Genomic DNA, 11,297 nt, shown 5'->3' with positions numbered 1-11,297 from the left:
TTCTTGTTCATGTTCTCCCTCCTTCTGCTCCTCATTTAGACCATGGGGGCTCAGTCCAGTGCTCCAATGTGGGTCTCTGTCTCAATCTACATGCATCAACGGGTGAAGGTTCCCTCTGATCTTGCCTTCTTTGCTCACGTTCTCTTTCCTTCTGCTTCTCGTTTGGACCTAGGGAGTTAAGTCCAGTGTTCCAATGTGGGTCTCTGTCTCTATCTCCATCCATCACCAGATGAAGGTTCTATGGTGATATGCAAAATATTCATCAATATGGTTATGGGCCAAGGCTGGTTCAGGCACCCTCTCCTCTGTCCAGAGAACAATCTGGGGATCTCTCCTTGGACCTGGGATCCCCACTATAATCAAGTCTCTTGTAAACCCTAAAATGAGTCCCTTAGTTGAGATATATACTTCCCTGATCCCATATCCATCCTTCCTCCCTCCCCCCATTCCAATCCCCCGAGCTTTCCCCATTCCTCCCCTACTCCCTTCTCTCTAATCCTCTCCCCTTCCAACAACCCCCTTACCCCCCCTCATGCACCCAAGGTTGCCTGGCACTCTTGTCTACTTCCTATCTCCAGGAGGATAACTACATGATTTTCTTCAGGTTCACCTTCTTGTTTAGCTTCTCTAGGATCACGAATAATAGGCTCAAAGACCTTTAATTATGGCTAGAGTCCACTTATGAGTGAGTACATACCATATTCTTCTTTTTGGGTCTGGGTTACCTCACTCAGTAAAGCGTTTTCTATTTCCATCCATTTGCATGCAAAATTCAAGATGTCATTGTTTTTTACCACTGAGTAAAACTCTAATGTGTATATGTTCCATACCTTTTTTTAACCATTCTTCTATTGAAGGGCACCTAGGTTGTTTCCAGGTTCTGGCTATTACAAATAGTGCAGCTATGAACATAGTTGAACAAATGCTTTTTTGGTATGATAGGGCATCTCTTGGGTATATTCCCAAGAGTGGAATTGCTGGGTCCTGAGGGAGGTTGATTCCCAGTTTCCTGAGAAACCGCCACACTGATTTCCACAGTGGCTGCACAAGTTTGCATTCCCACCAGCAATGGATGAGTGTTCCCCTCTCTCCACATCCTCTCCAGCATAGGCTATCATTGGTGTTTTTGACTTTAGCTAATCTGACCGGTGTAAGATGGTATCTCATAGTTGTTTTGATTTTCATTTCCCTGATCACTAAGGATGTTGAGCATGACCTTAAGTGTCTTTTGGCCATTCGAAGTTCTTCTGCTGAGAATTCTCTGTTCAGATCAGTACCCCATTTTTTAATTGGGTTAATTAGAGTTTTAGTGTCTAGTTTCTTGAGTTCTTTGTATATTTTGGAGATCAGACCTTTGTCTGATGAGGGGTTTTTGAAGATCTTCTCCCAGTTGGAAGGTGGCCTTTCTGTCTTACTGACAGTGTCCTTTGCTTTACAGAAGCTTCTCAGTTTCAGGAGGTCCCATTTATTCATTGATTCTCTTATTGTCTGTGCTACTGGGGTTCTACCTAGAAAGTGGTCTCCTGTGCCTATGTCTTGTAGACTACTTCCCACTTTCTCTTCTATCAGGTTCAAAGTGGTCAGATTAATGTTGAGGTCTTTAATCCATTTGGACTTGAGTTTTGTGCATGGTGATAGATGTGGATCTACTTTCATTTTTCTACTATTTCCCTTTTCCCATCCACCAGGCCTGGGGCTCCCTTCCAGGAACTGACTGGCAGCTTGATTTTACTCATATGCCCACAGGCAGGTGAGTGAAATATCTTCTGGCTTTGGTGGGCACCATGTCTGGGTGGACTGAAGCATTTCCCACTATTAACAAGAGAGCCCAGACAGTTTCTGATGTTCTCCTAGAAATTATCTCCCAGTTTGGAGTACCAACCTCTTTTCAGTTGAATAATGGCCCAGAGTTTACCTCCCAGATCTCTCAAACTTTATCTAAGGCTCTTAACATTCCCTGGCATGTTCATACCCCATACCATCCTCAGTCTTCAGGGAAGGTAGACCGAAATAACCATTCCTTAAGAAATGTTCTTGTTAAGATGTTACAGGAGCTTCACCTTGACTGTGTAAAACTTTTGCCTCTGGCTCTAAGGGCTTAGGGCTCTCCCCTCAAAGCCCCCTTTTTATCTCGCCCTTTGAACTCATGTATGGGTGGCCGGTTTTAACTCCTGGCCTCTCACCTAAAACCTCTCCCCTTCCTGATCACCTGCTTACTCCACTGTTATCCCATCTTCTCTCCCTATTATGGGATTTTACCTACTACTCATTTCCTCAACCATGTGCCAATTCATGCTCATCGCTGATTAAAATAGGAGATCAGGTATTATTTTCTCCCCCAGACCAATGAATGACCCACACCCTTTTCCCCTAAATGGCAAGGCCCCTTTAAAGTAATTCTTGTAACTCCCACAGCTGCCAAGCTCAAGGGATTCTCTCATTGGATCCACCTGTCTCACCTTAAACGTTTTACTCTTCCAGATCAAGATAACCCTTCATATATCATAACTCAAACAGGGCCCTGTTCCCTTAAGTTCCAGAGGACACCAAGATCAGTTACCTTTTCTCCAGTTCCAGAAAAATAAAAGTTTCATTACTGTACTTAACCCTCCTGTGCCAAAAAACTCCATATACTCTTCCTCTTCCTCTTTCTCCTATCTTCTTTACCAACTTCTCTATATCTCCAATGTCATACTTAAATTTCCAGATTAATCATTCAGCTGTTATTACAGGTACCATCGTTTAACCTAGAGCCGGAGGTACAAGAACTGTCAAAGCCCAGGTGGTAAGAAACAATAACAAGTTTGGGGACATTCACAGCCCCAGACTCCAAAAACTCACAACACAGACTTTAACAGTTTTATCACTGACTGCAGCAGTGCCTCTTGGATGTTAAGGTAATACCATGATGCTAAAGAGAACAAGTGCCTTAAGGTTTGCTTCAGGTAAAACATTAAGGGGTTTAATAAACTCTCCTTTTCAATATTCTCCCTTCTTTTGTCCCTCCTCCCCACCGTCTTCCATTCCAACACTATACCATACTAATCATAAGCTTTTAATATGTCTAAAATTTATTTCTTTTCAAACATTTTTTTCTTAAGTTCCAGGGATCCAATTGGATCTATCTAAATGGACCAGACTCACTCAGAATAAGTATCATTTAATTCTTCCCTTATCATTCCTGGTCTTGGGAACCCCCTGGGAAATTCCCTTCTTCCCTCCCCCAAAACACTCTGTCTACCATCTTGGAACTCTCCTCCCTTAATCACCAGGATCTAAAATTTTTTCAGACAAAATTTTCTGCCTTTCCAGCATCTTGTAAGATGCAAACTGCCAGCTCGCCAGTTCCACAGAGCCTGAAACAAAACACAAAAGTAATCAGCCACCCCAAGACATGGTCAAGCCTCTCAACTCTCCTATGCCCACAAAATTAGCAGGAAGCAGTCATGAGAGACCTTACGATACTCTATTCCCACCCATTAAAGACCCCAAACTCCTCAAGTTTTTTATAATAAACAAAACGGTGAAATGTTATGGTTTCAGTCACAATAAGGCTGACACTTCCGGGTTCTAGGGCCATGCATGTGTGGACAAGCCCTCAGGCAAAAGTGCCTAATGGACCCCGGGATGTTAAAGGACCCTGTGTGACCCAAGTGTGGTGTGGTTGCATCACCCACATATGACTCAGCTAAGCCCTTGCGTGCATGCGTGAGTCCCATCATCTGCGTATGACGTAGTCATGTCAACCCCCTGTGTACATGACCTAGGGAGCTTTGAAAAGCTGGACGTGCCATCTTCCTCTCTCTGCACACTGACTTCTCCAGGCCTTTACACACCTTCTCTAATAAACTCCTAAGTGGGTTTGTTGCGCGTTCTGTGTTTCCTTCTCACTCGCACCAGGTAATTTCAAAAGCAACTTAGGGAAAGAAAAGATTTATTTGGCTTATATTTCCAGGCCACAATCTATACACTGAGGGAAATCAGAGCAGAAACTTGAAGCAGTAACCATGTGAAAATGCTGCTTGTTGGCTCTCTCTGTGTGTCTCATGCTCTGCAAGTTTCCTAATATACCCAGGACTTAATACCTAGGGAGGGTACTGGGCCCTAAAATAACAACTAACCATCCACACAATCCCTCACTCACATACCTGCAGGCCAGTTTCATGAAGATAATTACCAATTTGAGACTTTTTTTTTCAGATGATTCCAGACTGTATGAAGTTTGCATTTAATGCTAACTAGGAGAGTATTTAAAACAATGACACATTGTTCTTATTCTTATACTTGCTCTTATTTAGAGATATGTAGAATACGAAATGAGCCCACACAAGCAGGGAAAATATAGATCTAGAAACTAACCTGAGGCAGGCCATTTGCAGCCTTTGTTATTCCTGATTGGTTGGACTTAGAATTTGCATGGGGTTAAATATTTTAACCAGTTTTCCTGCTCATGTGCAGTACTAATCATCTGTATTTGTATTCCTAATGGATCTTAATAAGAGTATGCATAGCCAAAGGAGACTTGGGGTGAAGAAATGAGCAAAGTGGACTAAACTAGAGGTACAGTTAAGGTTCAGGAACTCAGGGACAGCCGAGTCTTGCTGTGCTGTATCCTCATATGACCTATCTGTATCCCTTCCTTTCTCTGGAAGTTAGTTTCTCTGTGGGTAAAAATTATATGGCCTAGTTCAATGCTATGCCAAGCAGCATACGCATGTAAGTCTGGCTGCATGCCTGCATTCATGGATTATATATTGACTTCAGGTTTTCTCTGGAGAGTACAGCTAGGTTCAACAGGTTTTTTTTCTACTCTATATAACCCCCTTGCTCTTTTAATTTCCCATAACAAGTATTTTTCAACATTTGTTCAAGTTAACAGCTAAAAGGTCTTGTTTGATCCTTTTAAAAAGGAAGTCATAGTTCTAACCCAAGATCACTCATGCCTCAGCACCCGATTCTGAAGTCTGTGCAGTCTGAACATTTTTAATGCTGAGAACAATGAGAGGATGTGAGCTCTGGGCTCCAACAGACAGACCCCTCATAATCTCTTAACCTCAGCACTTACTGCCCAGGAATGGTAGGAAAACATCCTCACAGTTGTTTTTTTTGTTTGATTGTTTGTTTGTTTGGTTGGTTTTTGTTGTTTTTTTTCCTATTGGCTTCTGATTCAAACCAACAGATAGAAATCTGATATTTAGCTTAAAGACATTTATTTTCTTTCATAGGCATTGGTGAGATTGACCTACATCCGAGGAGAGCGCTACTTGCAAAACAAGTTTGCAGGAACTAATGTCTGTGCCACCACACTGAGCTGCCATGTTTCGGGAAACACCTTTTAGGGGTGACTTCTGCCACAATCCTGACCACAGAGGGTTCATACATTCCAGAGTAGGGGTGTGAGGATAAGGAGTGCTAGGTAGAAAGAACAGAGATGATAAAGAATCACAGAGACAAAAGAAAGTATTGGGAGGGCCACTCAATGCCTCCTGCAGTTTTAGTTCTTTTTCTGAGTTCTGAGTTCACCTGTGTTTATTTTTCCATACACTTTTAGACCCCAATACCAAAGGGGGGAAGAAGGCAAAAGACTGTTCTAACATGATACAAACTAGAATAGTTACTTGCTTCAATACTTAAGACATCATAATTCTTGAGAAAAGCATTTATTCTGTAGTAGGCAGTGAACCCACCCTAGACCAAGTATCCTTAAGGCAGCTACTCCCGAGGTCAAACATAATTGAAAAGAAGGAGCAGAAGTATGCTTGAATTCTCTGACCTTTGGTCAGGGTGGAGTGGATCTACCTGTGTGGGTCATCTTAATGTTTAAAACACTAAGTAACCACACCCTATGGCAGAATGTATAGCCACAGTTGTCAACAACTTTGAACAAGCTAAAACTCTCTGACCTTCAGACAAGGTGGAATAGGTCCACATTTTTGGGCCTCCACAAACTAATAATGATATGACGTCCTTGTGCCTGGCTCAATGGACTAGGAAGTGGCAAAGCAACAATGACTCCTTGTTCTTGGCATGGGAAGGAACTCCAAAAGGAAAAACAGCTTTGTCATTTTCCCTGATAACAGCTTCTCTAAAGCAAACAACCAAGAGACCTAGACCCTGGACTCAGGCAACCTGAGACCAAATCTAGGTCTTGGCCAAGTCACTTGGCTCACTTCTTTGAGATGTTAGCATCGGTATCACATACTGTGAAGTCAGTTTACATCCAATAGCTCAAGCTGAAGAAGATTATATAGTTCTTAGTACACAATAGACGCTGGGAGTAGAGCTAGGAAAGACATACAGGAAATTAGGAGAGTTCACTTGATGCACTGACAAGGCCCAGATTCCAATTCACACCTTTAGAAGTAAAGGGCCAAAATAGTAACTGGATAATGAGCTTCTCCCTCAACATAGTGGTGAGGAAAGATTCCTGAGCCAAGCATCCTACTCCAAGAATCCTGCTACAAACATATCGTACCAACAGTAACCATATGCCCAGAGATGGCTAAGGTTGATTTCCTACAATCACGTAGGAGACACACTTTTGAGCATACCTGTGAGGGAATTTCTAAATTGAATTAACTGACATGGGGAAATAGACCCTACATGTTAGGGATACTAGTCCATGGGCTGGGGATTCCAGATTAAAATTTAAAAAAAAAAAGAGTGCATGCTGAGCACCCAGCACTCATCTCCCTCTGTTTGATGACTACAGATACAGTGAGACCATCCCCTTTACTTTAGGACCGTCATGAGACTTTCCCACCATGAGGGACTCCCTCAAACTGTGAGCCAGAATAAACCATCTTTCCCTCCTTAATTTTTTCCTGAAGTGTTTTGTTATAGTTACAGAAAAACGTGACTAATGCATGGCCTCTCCACAAATCTTGTTTAAAATGCAAGCTCCCTAGGCAGCAGGGAGAAATACCACATACAGAACAAAGTGAAAACTGGGCGTTGACATCAAATGAAATTGGTTGCAAATGCCAGAACAGCTATGTACCATGACCTTGGAATTTTACTTGACCTCTCTAGATGTAAAAGATGGACAATAGGAGATATGATGGTATTATATCCATGAGGCTCATTTGGGAGCAGTATATCTCAGGGGAAACAGAAGTCCTTATAAGGAAGGCTTCAGGAAGAATAATAGTACAAGAAAAAAATCTTGGATTGGGGCTATGTTGTTATGAAGCTGGGGTTAATGATACACAATAAATCTCGGTCCTTGGATGTATTGAGCCTGCTTGAGATAGTCTGCACTGCCAATGTACTAGCGTTCTAGAGCATGGCACAATTACCACACATTTGCTGGCACTGCCCTGTACCTGACTTAGTTCAGAAGAGGGATCCTTGCTATACTGTAGGCTGAAAGCCCACAGGGAAATCTACCCGGCATAAGGGTGAATCCCAGGTTCCAAGGCAGGCGCAACAGGGAGAAGGGAAACTCAAGCTTCCCAAATCCAGAAGTAAACTTGTTCCTGGCTGAACACAAGTTTCAGTTCATTCCTGAGCCATACATTTACAGGTTTTAGTAGCAGAATGCTACCTGCAGCATGTGACAAGCAAGGGTCAAGGAGCTAAAATACTAGGTGCTTGAAGTTTGTTTTTCTTACAGGGCTGAGGTCAGAGGCCCTTGGGCTGTAAGCTTTCCACCATCCTTCCCTGTTACAATTCAAAGCCTGGAGTCTGTCCAGGTTTCATTATTGCATGCTTCTGATAAGAGATGTCCTTGATATTCTTTCCACTGGAGAGCAACCTGTCGGGAGAGGGGGTAAGTGCTCATTGACAAAGAGCTTGCTTCCACCTGAGTCAATACCCTGAGGCTGGGCATATTTCAAGTCACAGGTGGTAAACTTCCCTTCTGTAGCCCTAAGTCACAGCAGGAGCTGGGAGACAGCTGCAAAAGGGGAGCCTTATGCTTTGCTCCTCTGTAATTCCTGGTCCTTGGTGGGCACCACAGAATGGTGAAATTCTGGGGTGCCAGGCTTCCAAAGTTGCAAATACAGAACTCACAGACGTTAGAGTTGTATAATCTGTGCAATGTGGAACCTCATCGTTGAGATTACTTGAAGTGCTTCACCATGGAGAATGCCAAGTGTCATATCCAAACCATGAGCACATACTGACATCAATGGGGAGAACTCTAGACATCTGCGAGAAGCACTTGGACCACTAACTCAGCCACTTTTCTGCATAGACTGTCCCCAGCAAGGAAGGCCTCCCATTCCAGCTTTAGTGGTTAGCTGTTCACAGCAGTGAGCTCAGGTATATATCACAGAAGTAGCTCCTGTCTCTCTGTCTCCGTCTCTGTCTCTGTCTCTCTCCGTCTCTGTCTCTCTCTGTCTCTCTCTGTCTCTGTCTCTGTCTCTCTCTCTCTCTCTTTTGTTCCCGACCCTAGAAACACCGGGGTTTCCGTGAGTTCAGCTGTCAATTTCCAGGTCAAAAGGGGGCGGTTAAGGTGGCTGAAATGGGGAAACTCATGATTAGAAGCCAGTGTTGTTCGTAGGAGCCGTGCCCAGGCAGATGGAACATTTTGTCGAGAAGGTCCTCGGTCCCAATTCTGACCCGGAAGTCAGAGCTCAGAGTCCTGGACAGAGCCTGAAGCCAGAACCCCGGCCACAGGGTGGGCAAATCTGTTGAGTTCATGACACCAAATAATATTCCTTAAAAAATTGCTGGCCTGCCCAAGATCCCCAGGCAACGAGCTCGCAGCACAGCCGCGAACCAGGCAGAGAGGGCTGCCAGAGCAGTGCAGATTCCCCGGGGCGAGGGAGAGTGGCAGAGCTGGTGGGAGCGCATCCCAGGCAGGCTGGTCCCGCCATGTGGCCAGGAGAGTCATCCAAGCGGGCGGGTGAGCAGGCGGCGGATAAAAGGCCTACAAGACATAGTAAATAGACATAAGGCTGAACATAAAGCTGAACATTTATTACTTAAAGGAGAGGGGGAGAAAGAAAGACAGAGACAGAGAAAAAGAGAGAGAGATGGGAAAACACATGTGCACATGCAGAGAGAGAGAGAGACAGAGAGAGAGAGAGAGAGAGAGAGAGAGAGAGAGAGAGAGGCCACTATGGCGAGGGGAGGTCAGAAGTCACTGGGAGTGGGCATGGCTTGTCCCTTAAAGGGACCAGAGACCAAAAGGAATAACATTCACCACTGCAAATATTTTCCTTAGAGATTCTGTTTAGCTCTGTTTAGCTCAAACAAGCTACAGAAAATTTCCTTCTTTAATTCCAATCAGAAATCTTTGGGGAGGTAGCTCAGTTCTGAAATGTTCTTGGAACATAGGTTTCATAATACCCCATAAGCCCTGACTTCGAAACAACAGAACATATAGAACTTTGTCCAAATGGGCCCAGATATTGTGAAGTTTAGAGTTAATTCCTGAAGCATACAGAGGAATCCTGGGTGCTGGTGGCTGATAAGCATCATTATACAGGGATGATAAGACTTCTCTAATCTAGGTCAGCCCAGACATGCCCTTCATGTCTTAATGTTTCAACCACTATAGCTAGAAATCAGAATATATCAGAGATGTTTCCTCATGACAATGTTGATACAAATCCTGAATCTTGAGAGAAAAGGACAATTGAAATCCCGGTAATACAGGGACATTTATTATCGTTTCTACTGTGACTGTGACACACTTTGTAACTGACACCTGCAGGAAGGATGACTGGCAGCTCTCCTGAATAATCTCCTTGACTGTTTCTCTTAAACCCGGTCACTACCCCTTACAGACACTTGCCCTAATAAAATTCCAGTTAATCTTTACAAACCCTAAAGCAAATTGATACAGCAATGCCCATCTTATCGATAAGAAAATCAAGACTCAGAGCAGTTAACTGACTTATATAAAGTCACATGGGTAGGTTAAAAATTATTTGACTCAATTATCAATACAAGTAATTCAATAATAATACTTTATAGTGCTTACTAAGTAGTTCAATTTTCCTTTACAACAAGTATTTTTTTTTCTAATTCTTAAAAAAAAACCAACCTCAGTTGCTAGAGCAATGGCTCAGTGGTTAAGAGCACTCATTGTTCTAGCAGAGGACACAAATTAGGTTCCCAGCATCCACATGGCAGTTAACAGCTATCTGTAATTTCAGTTCCAGGGATTCTGACATCCTCTTTTAGCCTTTTTGGACAGTGCACGTACGCAAAGAAAACACCATATACATAAAAATAAATTCCTAAAAAGAAACCCAAATCTTAAAGATAACTTTGATTGGGCACTAAAATATCCTTATTTTACTAGGAAGATCCTCAGGGAAGGGAAGGAGATTTTATACAATGCTGTAGCTCAGAACAGTGGATTTGATCTGGGGCAAATGCCAAGCCTTGATCATTCTTTGCATCTATATAAAATGGAGCTAAATGTCGGAATCCTAGATAACATGGGGTGACCTAATGGATGAAAGGCAAGCTAGAGTCTCGGTTTTTAGCCCGTGAAAGTTCAAAAAACACAATACTAATTTAAGAGTGGGACCCAGGTCAAAATCAGACAGACTTGGGCTGAAATCTCAGCATGTCTGCCTACCAGCTGTGTCTATGAGCAAACCATCTCACTTCTCTGAGAACCAACCCCATATCCAAAGTAGGTGCCTAGACTGAACTCACAAAGTCTTTTTGAGGTCCATTCATTGAAGACTTGGTCCCCTGGGATGTGCTATTGGGTATTGACAAATTATTTTTTCTATTTTGGATTTATTTATTTATTTCTTTAATGTATGTGAGTGCTTTATTGCATGTATACCTCTATAAACAGAACTTGGGTCTTCTGGCAGAGCAGCTAGTGCTTGTAACCCCTGGGCCAATGAAGGAAGGTTTTACAAGCAGGTAAAGATGAAAGTTAACATTGGAATATATGTTGGATAAAGTCATACAACAGTACTGAAAGGTTGGGAGTATCTAAATTACAAGTAAGATGAATCAGTAAGGTTGAAAGTTCAAGAATCAGGTTCAGATGCAAAGAACCTTCATGAGCTTCTGGTTTAAGGAGTTGAGTGCAGAGAATAAAAAAGAAGGGAGGGAGAACCTTTATTTGAAATAAATCCTCCATATATTTCTTCCTCTTTTTTTCTTCTTTTTTCCCTCCTTCCTAATCTTGTATCAGTTCTTCTTCCTGAAGATCACCCTTTATAATCTGCCAAAGATGAAAAGCACAGAAGCAAAAATTATATAAAAAAAATTTGTGAGCTTGGGATAGGCAAAGGATTTTAGGTATGATATCAAAAGAATCTGTGGAAAAACAGATTAATAAATTAGACTCTGTCAAAATTAAAAATGGTAAAGAG

The sequence above is a fragment of the Myodes glareolus genome, chromosome 7, assembly GCF_982192425.1.
Source record: "Myodes glareolus chromosome 7, mMyoGla1.1, whole genome shotgun sequence".
Lineage (NCBI taxonomy): Eukaryota > Metazoa > Chordata > Mammalia > Rodentia > Cricetidae > Myodes > Myodes glareolus.
Note: the sequence above shows the minus strand (reverse complement) of the source record.